The 12,745-nt window shown below is 25.0% G+C and overlaps 1 protein-coding gene across 3 annotated transcripts in view; it reads right to left on the reverse strand.

Moving 5' to 3' along the window:
- The window catches only part of LOC111636439 (hemicentin-2-like), a 146,901-nt gene that overhangs the window by 125,699 nt on the left and 8,457 nt on the right, over positions 1 to 12,745 (reverse strand). For 2 of the 3 annotated variants that reach the window (XM_023381699.1, XM_023381695.1), the window contains exon 2: positions 2,045 to 2,167. The exons of the other annotated variant lie outside the window; for it this stretch is intronic. The gene's annotated coding sequence lies outside the window, so the exon portion shown is untranslated. The remainder of the gene's footprint in view (positions 1 to 2,044; positions 2,168 to 12,745) is intronic. 3 annotated transcript variants of the gene reach the window in all.

A 12,745-nucleotide genomic window follows, 5' to 3' on the forward strand; every position in this document is an offset into this window, starting at 1 on the left:
TGCAAAATAATAGTAAACACGTTACTATAAATTGTGGCTAAACAGTATTACTAGTAAATATGTGATTATATATTTTCAATACACATAAAATTAAATATCGTATTTAATATTTATAATATTATTTTAAACCAAAATTGTGAATAATCGGTTGAAACTTAGCAATTATAAACGAGTAAAACAATTATTTTCTTTAAAAAACCGAGTAAAAATTTGTTATTTTTGTTCTTTGTTTTCTGTTACAGAATAATTAGAATTGCATTTTTTAATTAGAATTTCAACTTTTGAAAGAAATTGAGATAGAGATAATTAGCAGCCAACCATTGAATATTTATATATATATATAATATATATATTTTAAAAAATTTTAAATAAGTTTACAATAATTAAATTTTGTAATTAAACTTTAAAAAATTTTTAAATAATTTATTATTTTTTAAAAGTCAAACTGTAATGTTTAATGTATAAAATTATGTAAAATTTTGCATTTTTTGTGTATTTAAATCAGAATATTAAGCTAACTTATATTGATTTATATGAATCAATATAATCTATGGGTTACTATAATTAGATTATACACACAGAGATCGTTATTATATGGATATTAATAGTTACATTTTATGAATAATATAATATTTTAAATTTTATTCTTGACGTTTTCTCATATCAATTTATGCAGACGAATTTCGAATTTTAAGTTGCATAAATTGATATATTTTCGAAAAATTTTATCATACAAAAATATTGATCTTACTTTATGTGATTTTCTAGAAAAAATTACATATAAAATCTATATGACCTAAATATATATAATAAAGTATTGTATTATATATATTTATTATTTTATATTGAGACAAAACGTATAATCATTATGCAAAATCCTATGCAAATTTCCAAATAGAAAGTAAAAGTAATATATGTATAATTAAAAAAACACACACACACACAAAACACATGTTCTTAGAAAAACCCTACATTTTATACAATTATTCTGGTCCTGTATAAAAGTAGACTGATCAAAAGATCTATGTGTAGAGCTTTCTATAAAAGTATGAAGTTTTATATCAGTTTGGTTTATTAGATCAGTCGTATATGGTCAGTGTAATTGGATAAAAGTATAAGGTTATTCTAAGCTATAAAAAGAATTTTTTGCAGTTTATCTTATTACTTTATGTATGAAGTTGTGAAAAAAATTATAAAGTAAAAGTAATACGTAATAAACTATAAAAACTGCCCTCTGATACTAGAACAATCCTACACTTTAATCCAAGTAGATTGACCCTACAGAACTATTTGTAGAGTAATTTTCTAAACTAGACTAATAGAAAACTTCATACTTTTATACAGAACACTTTACAGAAAGTAAAATATAAATATATACTTTTAAAAAACACAAAAAAAATGAATGCCTTTTTCACCTTGAAAAACTGTACCCTTTTACACAAGGCTGACCCTATACGAACCAGACTGTTCCTACACTTTTACACAGAAAGTAAAAGTAATACATAGTAAAAAATAAAGAGAAAAATGCCTTTTGGCACCTAGTTAATCTTTAAGAATTGTTGACCTATAAACAATAAACATCCTTGAATGTAAACTAGTTCAAAACAGTAAATTTGACTCCTCTCCTTGAATACAAATAAGCAGTAAAGATATATATGTATATACGATTTCTATTTGGTATATAAATATTAATTTCGATGTTTACTTAACACATATAGAAAAGTAATGATATACACAGTTGGAGATAAATTAAAAAACATCTGAAGTAATTTGTTACAAAATGTATATCGATCGTCAACGAAACAGCTGCGATAAATTTATCCAATGTGAAGGAATGCAAATTATCTTTTTCTACATAAACTTTTTGCTTATTCCTTTTCGTGCCTTTACAGCTTATGACCTAACCTTTAATCTTACGTAATGTAAGATATGTTTGGAACTAAATATGTAAAAGAATTATAGAATTAAACTATTCTCTTGATGGATCACGAATCATTTTAAATATCGAGTTTTAGTAGTTAGAAATTAAGATAAATTTACTCACGTTCTGCCCTATACGAACCAAGGAAGAATGTAAATGAAATTGTATAGAAGGTACGTCCTGTGTTACTACTAAACCGGATCCCAAAACTGATCAAGGACAGCGAGTCGAACACGTGTCTTGGGACTATTAAATAAAAAAAAATATATTAATATATATAAAAAATATTAAAAAATTTTAAATTTATATTTTATATTCGCTCATGAAAATACGTAGCAATAACCTCTTTCTATAATGAATTCAATCACGCGATATAACACAAAACCCGTGTTTAAAAAATTCTAATTTAATTGTGTGTTTTTTTTAATTAAAAAAAATAGGGTGCTCACGTGAAAGATTAATTATAATTTGTAGTTTCCTGATAATGATTTAAGTAAGGAAAGTGTTTAGTATGTAAATTTATGCTAACAGAACTCAAAATTAATAGAATAAATCCACAAGAATGACAAAATTTTCGAGAGTTTATTGCTTATTTAATTAAAATGTTTACATATCGCTTGCTGTAACTTATTGTTTATTGTTAAATTCGTGAAATCATTGTAATAATTACTATAAATGAAAGGAAGATCATATTAAAATAATATAATATCGTCAACTGTATTTTTTATTTTTTTATTTATTCTTTTCGTGTTAATAAGAATGGTAAGTAGAAAATTTGAATATATGCAGAGTCATAATTCATATAAAAATATTATAAATTCTTTAGAAAAATTTATTATTTAGTACGCTTGTAAAATGTACTCGTAGACATTTCTAAAAATTTTAATATGAAGAGGGACAATATTTGTTGATCCCTTCGAGAAACTAATAAAGAATATATTAAAAGAATAAAGAATAATGATAATTAAATGCTAAAATATAAATTTTTATTAAAAATGTAATCTTAAAAAACACATTATTCGCTATAAGAATTTACTTGTCAGTAAAGGAAAAAGAATTTCTTTTTTTTTTCTTTGAACGTCCACCTCTAAACAACGGCCAATTTATTCAGGAACTTTTTTTAATTAAACAAAACTGCATACAAAATTAACCTCTAAACAACGACCATTATTTTTTTTTCAGGAATTTATTTAATATAAAAATAAACCTCCAAGTAACGGCAACCACCGAACAACGTCCATTTTAAACGTTCCCATCAGTAGCCATTCTTCAAAGGTTTGACTGTATTATAAAATAATCAAGATAAATAAATAAATAAATAAATGAATTTTGAAAATCATTTTAATCCAATTTTACTAAAATGTTTTCAATTGGAGATTATTTTCCTCCCTTCCTAAAAAAAAATTATTTTATGTAATCTTTACACGTTTTGATTTTTTGACTTTTTCCGTGTTTAAAAAATAATATTACAACAATTTTAAAATGCAGACAGTGAAATTAAGATAAGAGCATTGGGTGGAACTTAGATTCAATCTGAATATTAAAACATAGAGAATGTGTTGCTAGAATGAGTTTAGATATATAAAAAAAACAGGGATGAAGGTGTAGAGACTTTATGACTGTGCATTATCAAAGTATAGATATTCAAACAATGTTTTCCTTCTTATTATCCCATATTTTTTTTTTTTTCGTTTTCTATTGTTTTCTTCTTATTGATTGCCACTCATTACGTTATATGATACTACATTTTATTTTTATTTTATTATAAAATTGTTACTTGTAAAGGAGTAAAGTCTCATTTCTTTTAAGTTATTTGTATTCATTACTTGTGTTGATATAAACTCTCATAAATGTAAAAAAACGACCCATATCTGTCTAAAGATTTTTAAATTAAATTATACTGAAAGGATAACAAGTTTAAACTATAAAAATGAATACATATGACTTTATTAATGCTGTAGAATAAAATGTAAATGTTCTTATAACTCAGGATTTTTTTTCTTTTTGATATTTATAAATTTTAAATACAGTCAAACCTGTAAACAACGGCTACTGATGGAAATATGTTCGGAGACTATTTTAAAAATTTACTGACAAATTGTCCGCTATTTAGAGGTGGCCTTTGTTAGAGGTTCGATTGGAATTAGATTATGTTTATAAGCTTTTTACACGCGTAATAAATGTTTTATTAATACTTTTTAATACATAATAACAATTATAACGTGTGATATTCGTTATAATTTTTATTCTAAGCACATTAAATTATAGTAATATAATAAAAAAAAGTGTATAAAATAGATTTATAATATATTTCCCACGGCACAAAATAGAATAAAGGGTCTTCTTTATCAAGATTACGCCCATGTTTAAGACAATTAGAGTTATATTAACAATAATACATGAAGTACATGCTGTTGTCTGTCCTTACAGAAAATGTTTATTAAGTATAGTATATTAAAAAGTGTACTTTATTAATGCTGTAGAATAAAATGTAAATGGTCGTATAACTCATGATTTTTTAATATTTATAAGTTTTAAGTACTTAGAGTTATGTTTATAAACTTTTTATGCGTATAATAAAGGTTTATTAATACTTTTTAACACATAATAAAAGGTATAATATGTAATTTTTTTCGGCAAATTTTTGATAAAGTAGTAAATTTATGGTTATAATTTTTATCTTTAGAACATTAAATTATAATAATATAATTAAAAACGTACATTAACCATGTATAAAATAAATTTATTATGTGTTTCTCATATCATAAAAGGTTTTTCTTTATCAATATTATTTCCATTTTTAAGATAATTAAGCTTTTATATAGAAATCTTAAAGTTATCTAATAAATCTCTTAAGTACAGGTACTGTACAGTACATGCTGTTTGTCTGTCCTTGTAAAACAATGTTCAGTAGATTTAGAAAATATTTACTCGAAACTTCTTTACAAGAAACTATACATGTTAAATTACATAAACCTATAATTTTAAGATACCAAAAAAGTCCTGTATGTCTGTCCTCGCAGAAAAAAAACAAAGAAAATATTTATACAAATTTTCTTGTTTGCAAGAAACCTTACATGTTAACCTGTAATTTTAAGGAAGGTTTAAACACACAATACACGAAAGTATAATTATAAAGTAAAGCAAACTGTGTGCATCGTGTAAATGTTCCCTTATATTAAATCATTAAAAAAATCTATGAATGAAATATGACTTGGAGGCATCACACGTGACTAAACTGTGACTATAATATTAATTCTTATAGCTAATATCGTTAACGTATGTAAAACTAGTTCCAAAATACGTCAAGATTTAAGTAATTAAGTAGAAAGATTGTCTAGAAAATACATTTACAGAATTAAATTGCATGAAACCGCATGGAAAAGGTATGGTGTAACATTACTTTAGCTGCATAATTGAACCCTTTTTTAATCACAATTACGGAAATTATAGTATTTAAATATTAAAGAAGATCACTTTTGATGAAAATTATCCTATTTGCTACAGTAATCACGTTTTTACCCTGTAATTTTATCAATTGCTTTTCTTATATAAAATAGCTTTAACTCATTTAAAAATAAAAATAATAAAAAATAAAATTCTTATTTAAGTAAAATAATTTTGGATTTTATTAAAAGGATTATTAAAGGTTTAAAAATAAAGTAAAGTTAACTAAATATGAAAATTTTTATATAAAAATATAAGAAATTTTTCCTCGATAGCCTTTTGATGAACTTTAACTGCTTATTATGCAACACCTGCTTTAAATATATCCGGGAAATTTGAATAAATTTAACATAAAACAATAATTTAATGCTTTTTTAACAAGAAAATGGAAACTAAGCTGATGTTAAATTGATAAAAATGTCATTCTAAATGTTAATTGAGATCTGTTATCATTCGTTCGATTTTTATCATTTTTAGAAGAAAATGAAGATAAAATTGTTTAATTCTTCTAAAATAATACATTAAAAATATCTTTTAAACATTTATATATAATAATTTTAAAGAAATTTATTTACAATTTTGAGATTTTTTTTTATATTAGACAATTTAATAATACATGTTTCTATTATTTTCTTTCTAAAATGTCAGCCAGATGACCATGAGGATCAGAACATGAAGCTCAAGCTCACTTGATCTTTCATGGTATTTGGTCCGTTGAGGTACCCTGATCCTGATTAAAGGTCAGGAATCCTTGTTTTCCTGATCCTGATTCACAGGATCATCGAATTTCCTTGACCTCAAAGATATTTGATCCCTGATCCGAATCAGATTCATATATCATTTATTATAGGTTCTACGAGTCGGGGCGTCGTTCCTGTCCCTCACTTATACTGGTCGACCCCATTGCGGATCGGGCACGCCCATAATGGGTGTATTTTTGGACAGTCACACAGCCTTAATATATAAGTATGTTGCATTAATGAATCAATGTTGAAAATGTTTGATTTTTACGTTCTAAAACCTGAATTTTATGGAAAAAAATTGAATTAAAACATGATAGATAATTAAAATCATAAGAAAATATAAGAAAAATGTATATATTATTCCAAAATTTACAAGTAATCGAAGCTGCTTTCTAAGTTTTACTCGTAAAGTTCCATTAGTATAAACCACCGCACAGACTTTAATGTAACTTGCCATACTGATGATTAATCAAGTCACATCAATAAACTTTTCCATTTAGCAATTAACTAATTACAACTGAACGTTTATTCAATATTTAAAAGTTCTATTGAATGATTTCGTAACTTAGTAAAGTTCCAAGAAGCTTACGTGTTGAGAAACAAAGTTGTATTACAAAATCCATTCTAATCAAACTCCTCAACCTAGGATAAAAAAATAAGTGTATAAACAAATTCGATACTACGAAAAATAGATGTACAAATAGTATATTTTTCCTTGAACTTATTAGCCTTGACAAACTGTTTAACTTTCTGCTGCTGATATGCTTCTCCTGTTTGGTATTCAAGAGCATAGTGACCTTGTCACACGCATTTATACGGTTAAAGGACAAAGGAATCCGTATCCGAAAAAAAACACACGAGGGTATTGTCTCTCTTGTACAGATATTTAAAATCGCATCCATTTAAAAATAGAATTAATAAATGACAGCTTCCATTCACCATACTAGAAACGTTATTGTCTTGGAAGGACTAATTGTACGCGTCGTATGTCAAAACAGGGATTCAACTATTCTCCTAGATTTGAGGAATGAAAGAGGATTTTCTCTTATGTTCCTGATTTCATAGTGTACCACATCATATTTGACATGTCAAGATAATTACAACTTGTCAACTTGTCATCACGCCTGAAATGGTAGCAAACAGATTAATTAATAACCTCTATATTTAGTAAAGTTTTAACTGTTAGAAGGGTGGATTTTCTGTATTGGTGTTTGGATGATTTTTGACAATAATTTTCTATCTTGAAGAGAAAGAGAATAATTATGAGGGAAGACCGTTCTACAAACGATGAAGGGTGATTAATGAGGTAGATACGAAAGATTTTACTCCTTAAAAAATTATACGGTGCACTCTTAATACATTCAGGCAATCCTTTTGTGTAGTGCATTCAACCATTTTATCTCTCATACTTGATATATAGAAGCAAAAGCATCTGCTCCATTCAACTTACTCTTAGGATATCATCTATTTTGATAAAGTTACTCGACTTTTATACTCAAGGCAATGAGATAATAGACACGTAGGGTTTATTAGATATAATTAACCTTTAAAATATTTATAAAAAGATAATATTTTTTTTTTACTTTCTAAAATTAATATTTACGCTATAAAAATTTAATTTTTAATTTTTTTTATAATTAAAAGCTTCGATTTTAACATTAATAACTGAATTATAAAGTAAAATAAATTATTTATTTATATAAAAAGTATATAAGTAATTATTTAAGTCCAATTTTTGGCAGTATGCCACCTTTACTAGGAAGTCGATTCGTAAATTAGATAATATGGAAGCCATTTTGAATCTAAGAAAAATAAGTCACGAAAATTAATAATGCAAACTTTGTTTAACTAAGTTTAAAATAAATTAAACTTTTAAAGAAATTATAATAATTTTTCTAACTTACATTACTTTTTTCCTGTCAAAAAAAAAATTCTACGTAAATTCGTAATGTTTCGGCACACTCTAAAATGCACTTTTACCATACTTTTAATTAGTGGAACGAGGAAATACTAGCGTTATAATCTTTGTTCTTTAGACTATAAAAAGTAATTTTAGAATACTTTGTACATAAAAATACTTTAGGAAGAAAATTTATATAGAATAAAATTAACTAGTCATTATTTAATACATATTTATGAAGTTTTGAGATGCTTATTATCATATATGTTATTATTATTATTATTATTTAGTTTATTATGTAGTTTTATTTATAGAAAAATGTACGTAGCCTTCTTTTCATATTGAAATTTTAGAAAAAAAATTGCTTTCATTAATAGTTTTAACTCATATAATGTTTCTTCTATTACATTTTTTTTATTTTTAATTATGTTATCGTTAAATAAAAACGTTTTTTAAGAAGAAAAAAAAAGGTAAAAAATGAGAGGTTTAACACGATATCTATTTTTATTTCTAAAGAAAAATATAGGATTTATATGTCCAACCGCAGGCAACGGCTTAGAGAAAGATTGAGTTATTTAATACTTTAAGATAAGAGACAAAAATAGATAAAAAAAAAATTAGATTTTTTTTAAAGGTTACAGACAATAACTTAAAATGAAAACAGAGAAACTGGTTATTTATTTTTAAATTTAATCCTCAAATTTATTTATAAATAAAGAATTATCTTAGGATCTGAGAATTGTTCGTATCCTGTATATAAATACGCGAAGTGGAATTGCGTGCAGAGGGATGGAAATATATATATAAAAACCTATTATATTCTTAGATAAATCTGATCGTATTAAGTTAATATAAGTATTAATTTGATAAATGAAAGAGATTTACGTTCTAGGAAGGAGATAAAGTACAAGTACTAAAGTTGCAATCTTTGAGTTTTATCTTCTTATTCTATACATCATGTCGAAAATATGATTTATCAGCGATTTCTCTTGTAGGATATCCAAATATTCCCCATCGAGAGACCTATTACAAACGAAAGATTCCTTCTCTACCTTAACTCACTCTCGTTTTAGGAAGTTCGGATAAGAAGAAAGGGAGGAATTTACAACGTATAACGCGCAATTAATTTAAGTTACCCTTTACTCAATCGTTGATATTTAAGCAAAAGATAAAGGAAAAATATAAATTTTTAAAGGATAAATAGCATTTTCGACCCGTCAATAACTGCAGATGTTACCCTATCGTTTCTACACATGTGTTTGGTTGCGTTATCTCAACGGATGTCGTAACTATTGGTAGTTTGTAAATGTATAAATCGATCGATCAATGTATATCCTTCAGTTCCGCTTTAATTATCATACGAACGGTTCAATGCAGAACCGATATACAATAGATAGCAATATAATAGAAAACAAACTGAAACACTCCATAACCTTCTTAATGATAAGACCATTCAATGAATGCTTGAATTTATTCCTTTACAGTAACATTAAGATACGGAAACTTAGATATTCGTTACGACTGGATGAAAATAGTACATTAATTCAGAAAATACAATTGTCTTCATGTCTTTTGATGCATTTACAGAGGACACTGACTTTAATGTTTTATATATATATATGTATATAAAAAAGAGAGGAGGACAGATTGATATAAACGATCCATCTAAACTATCGAGACAGTAAAATTGTTTCTACATTTAAATGGTCCTGTTCGATCCGACGTCTTGGAAACTGTAAGTATAGATTTTTATACGTTAGAAGAAAGAAAAGAAAAAGGGGAAAAAAAGTCAGATTGAAAACCTTAAAGCATTTGCTGAAAGATAGTTGTGTCATGAGGCCTTCCAGTTTTTAAGGAGTCGAATATCATCCTTTCGTTTCTAAGAACGAATATTTTCTATAATCTAATCTGTTCTAAATATGGTTTTAAATATTTAAATAGGTCATCTAGACAATTTCCAGAGACCTTGTCCATCATACTAGGCGTGTAATTTATTTATTTCTTTTATTTTTTAATTTATAGTATCCATATTACGTGTTAATATCAAATTACATAATCGTGTGATAACTTCCTGTAGTTTTTATATAATTAATTTTATTTTATAATTACTGTTAACTACATTTATATATATATATATATAAAGTAATATTAATTTTTTTTGGATAATTTTAAACGTTAAAGATGTTGTATATATATACACGTATAAGTATGTTTATTTAAGATTAAAACTAGTAGATTTATAAATAGTAACGAAAATATCTAAACGACAGAACCAAAAAGAAAATCTAAAAATAGAAACAAATTCTCTCAACTATTTCTTTTTTCTTACTAAAAAATTGATTTATCAAAAGAATTTTTAAAAATTTTTCTTCATAAAATTCAACTTAAAATTGTTAATATTTTTAGAATTTGGACAAAAATAATTTCTGGTAATTTTTTTAAAACCTTAATTTTAGAGTAAATGGAACCATAAATCGATATAAATGTATGTACTGTACATTTTATTTTTTGTTTCCAGTCTGGAAAATGTACAATTGCTTTTCCAACTCACTTTTCACTCAGTTGACATACTAACATCAAAAATTGGATTCGAACATAAAACAATGGGTCCTTTCTCTTTCTCTGTGTAAATCCATCTAAAATGATATACGTTGCAACCTTATGATAGTGTTAACGTTATGGATCTTGACAGTTTCAAGTAACATAGATATTATCTACTAGTTTCCTGGGAATTTCTTGTAAAGTATCCAGAACTGTTGAAGGTATGATTTTTATCAGTGGTATCAGCTCCCCAACGCAATTTGTTTGTGATCATACAACTAAAATTACTTCCTTGAAATGTAATCTATTGAACAAGTGCGATATAATATAAATGACCTTGCTTTAAAATTCATAAATCACGTTTATAATTTCCGAGAAGTAACGGTTTACGTTAACGTATTTTAAAATTTTATAATTTTCTGTACTTTATAAAAGAGTTTAATGCATTTTAAATTACACAAAAATCGATTTATTTATGTAGTATAGTCGTACAAGAGCTGGTATCAATGGCTTCAGGCACTCTTTAGACATATGTTGCGTAAATCATTGTGTAACATCTTATGTAATAAGGAAAATCTTCAAGATTTGATTAATATAGAAGCCAAACAATGAATACTAATACAACAAATAGGTACAATGTCTTTATTAATCGTAAATATATGCAAAATTTCATCCAAAAATTCGTGATACATTAATTATAATGAGAGAGGTTCCATACTACAAGGTGTTATAATTAATGCAGAAACATTTATATAAATAGTTTTATGCAATGAATATAATATAGTCAAAATGTAAATTCTATAGCGAATAGTTTCAGTCAACAGACTTGATATATTGCAAGTAGTTTTATGCAAAATGTGATATAATTAATACAGAATTTCTATTATGTATATCACTAATGAATAGTATTGAATATGTTCATGCAACAAACGTGTTATAATTAATAGAGAAGCTGTAGGATTAGTTGATTCGTATAGTAAATGTGATATAATTAATAATTAAGTTATAAAGTCGTGTGTAGGAAGATTTTACAAGATAAATTTTAAAGAAAGTTTCTATAAAAATTTTTTATTTTGATTTAATACAGATTGATTACATTTTAAAGATAAGCCACATTTTCTTACGCAAATCATGCCTAACTTTTCGAAAATTTAACCAAGTAAAAGCAGAAAATAGGGGAAAATCATATTAGTGAACTGTCAAATTCAATGGTGGAGAAGAAGTAATCAAATTATTTTGATTGTTCAACAACTCTTCGAGATTTAAACGTTAGAAATCCGAAAAGATTCGAAATCTGATGCTACAACATTAACAAAAGTTTAACTTAAATGAATAAATTTAATTCGTTTCGATTTACCAATTATAAATTCGTTTAAATAAATTATTAAATTAATATTTAACCAATATTTTTATAAAATTTTAAATGTAATATGTTCTATATTTAAATTTTAAATTCAATTATAACTTACGTAACTCGAGAAATAGATTTTAATCAATATTAAATGATGTTTATTAGGTCTTTATAATTTATATAAATTAATATATAAAGCAAAATTATTAACCTAAGGCAATATTGTACTCGTGAAAGTGCTTGAACTAGAAATTCTGATTCGAATCAATTTAAGAGGAAAACAAACAAATAGAGGATAGTAGAGATTATTGTAGGAATAAGGTCTTTATAATGATTAGTAGACAATAGTTAAACATTCAAATCTATAAATTATAAGCTTAAAATATTATTTACAATAGACAATTTATTTTAAAATGTATTATTTATGTTTGTTTGTTTAAATAATAATAGCATTCTTTGTATCAGGAAATAGAAACTTGTTTATTTTTATGAGCGCTTCATTTGTAAATAACAAGTGGGAATATCGTTAAAAATATCAATTAAACCGCACGAAAAAGAATTTGAAATAAGTTTTATCTTCCTTTAATTAGTTAAATTAAAAATAATTGTATAAAGAATAGGCTAATATTTTTTTAAAATTAAATTTTAGCAGTTTAATTGAGATAATATTAGCTACACCGCATCATTAATATATTTTTCTTTTTTTTATTATTATTAAAATAAACTAAAAATTACAGTTAAAATTAAAGCAATAACAATTTATTTAAAATTAATTATTGATAATTTTATAATAAAAATTTTATTCACTATATAAATATATCTTATGTAATAAGGAAAATCTT

Source organism: Centruroides sculpturatus, unplaced genomic scaffold (genome assembly GCF_000671375.1).
Source record: "Centruroides sculpturatus isolate CEXI.00-Female unplaced genomic scaffold, Cexi_2.0 scaffold158, whole genome shotgun sequence".
Lineage (NCBI taxonomy): Eukaryota > Metazoa > Arthropoda > Arachnida > Scorpiones > Buthidae > Centruroides > Centruroides sculpturatus.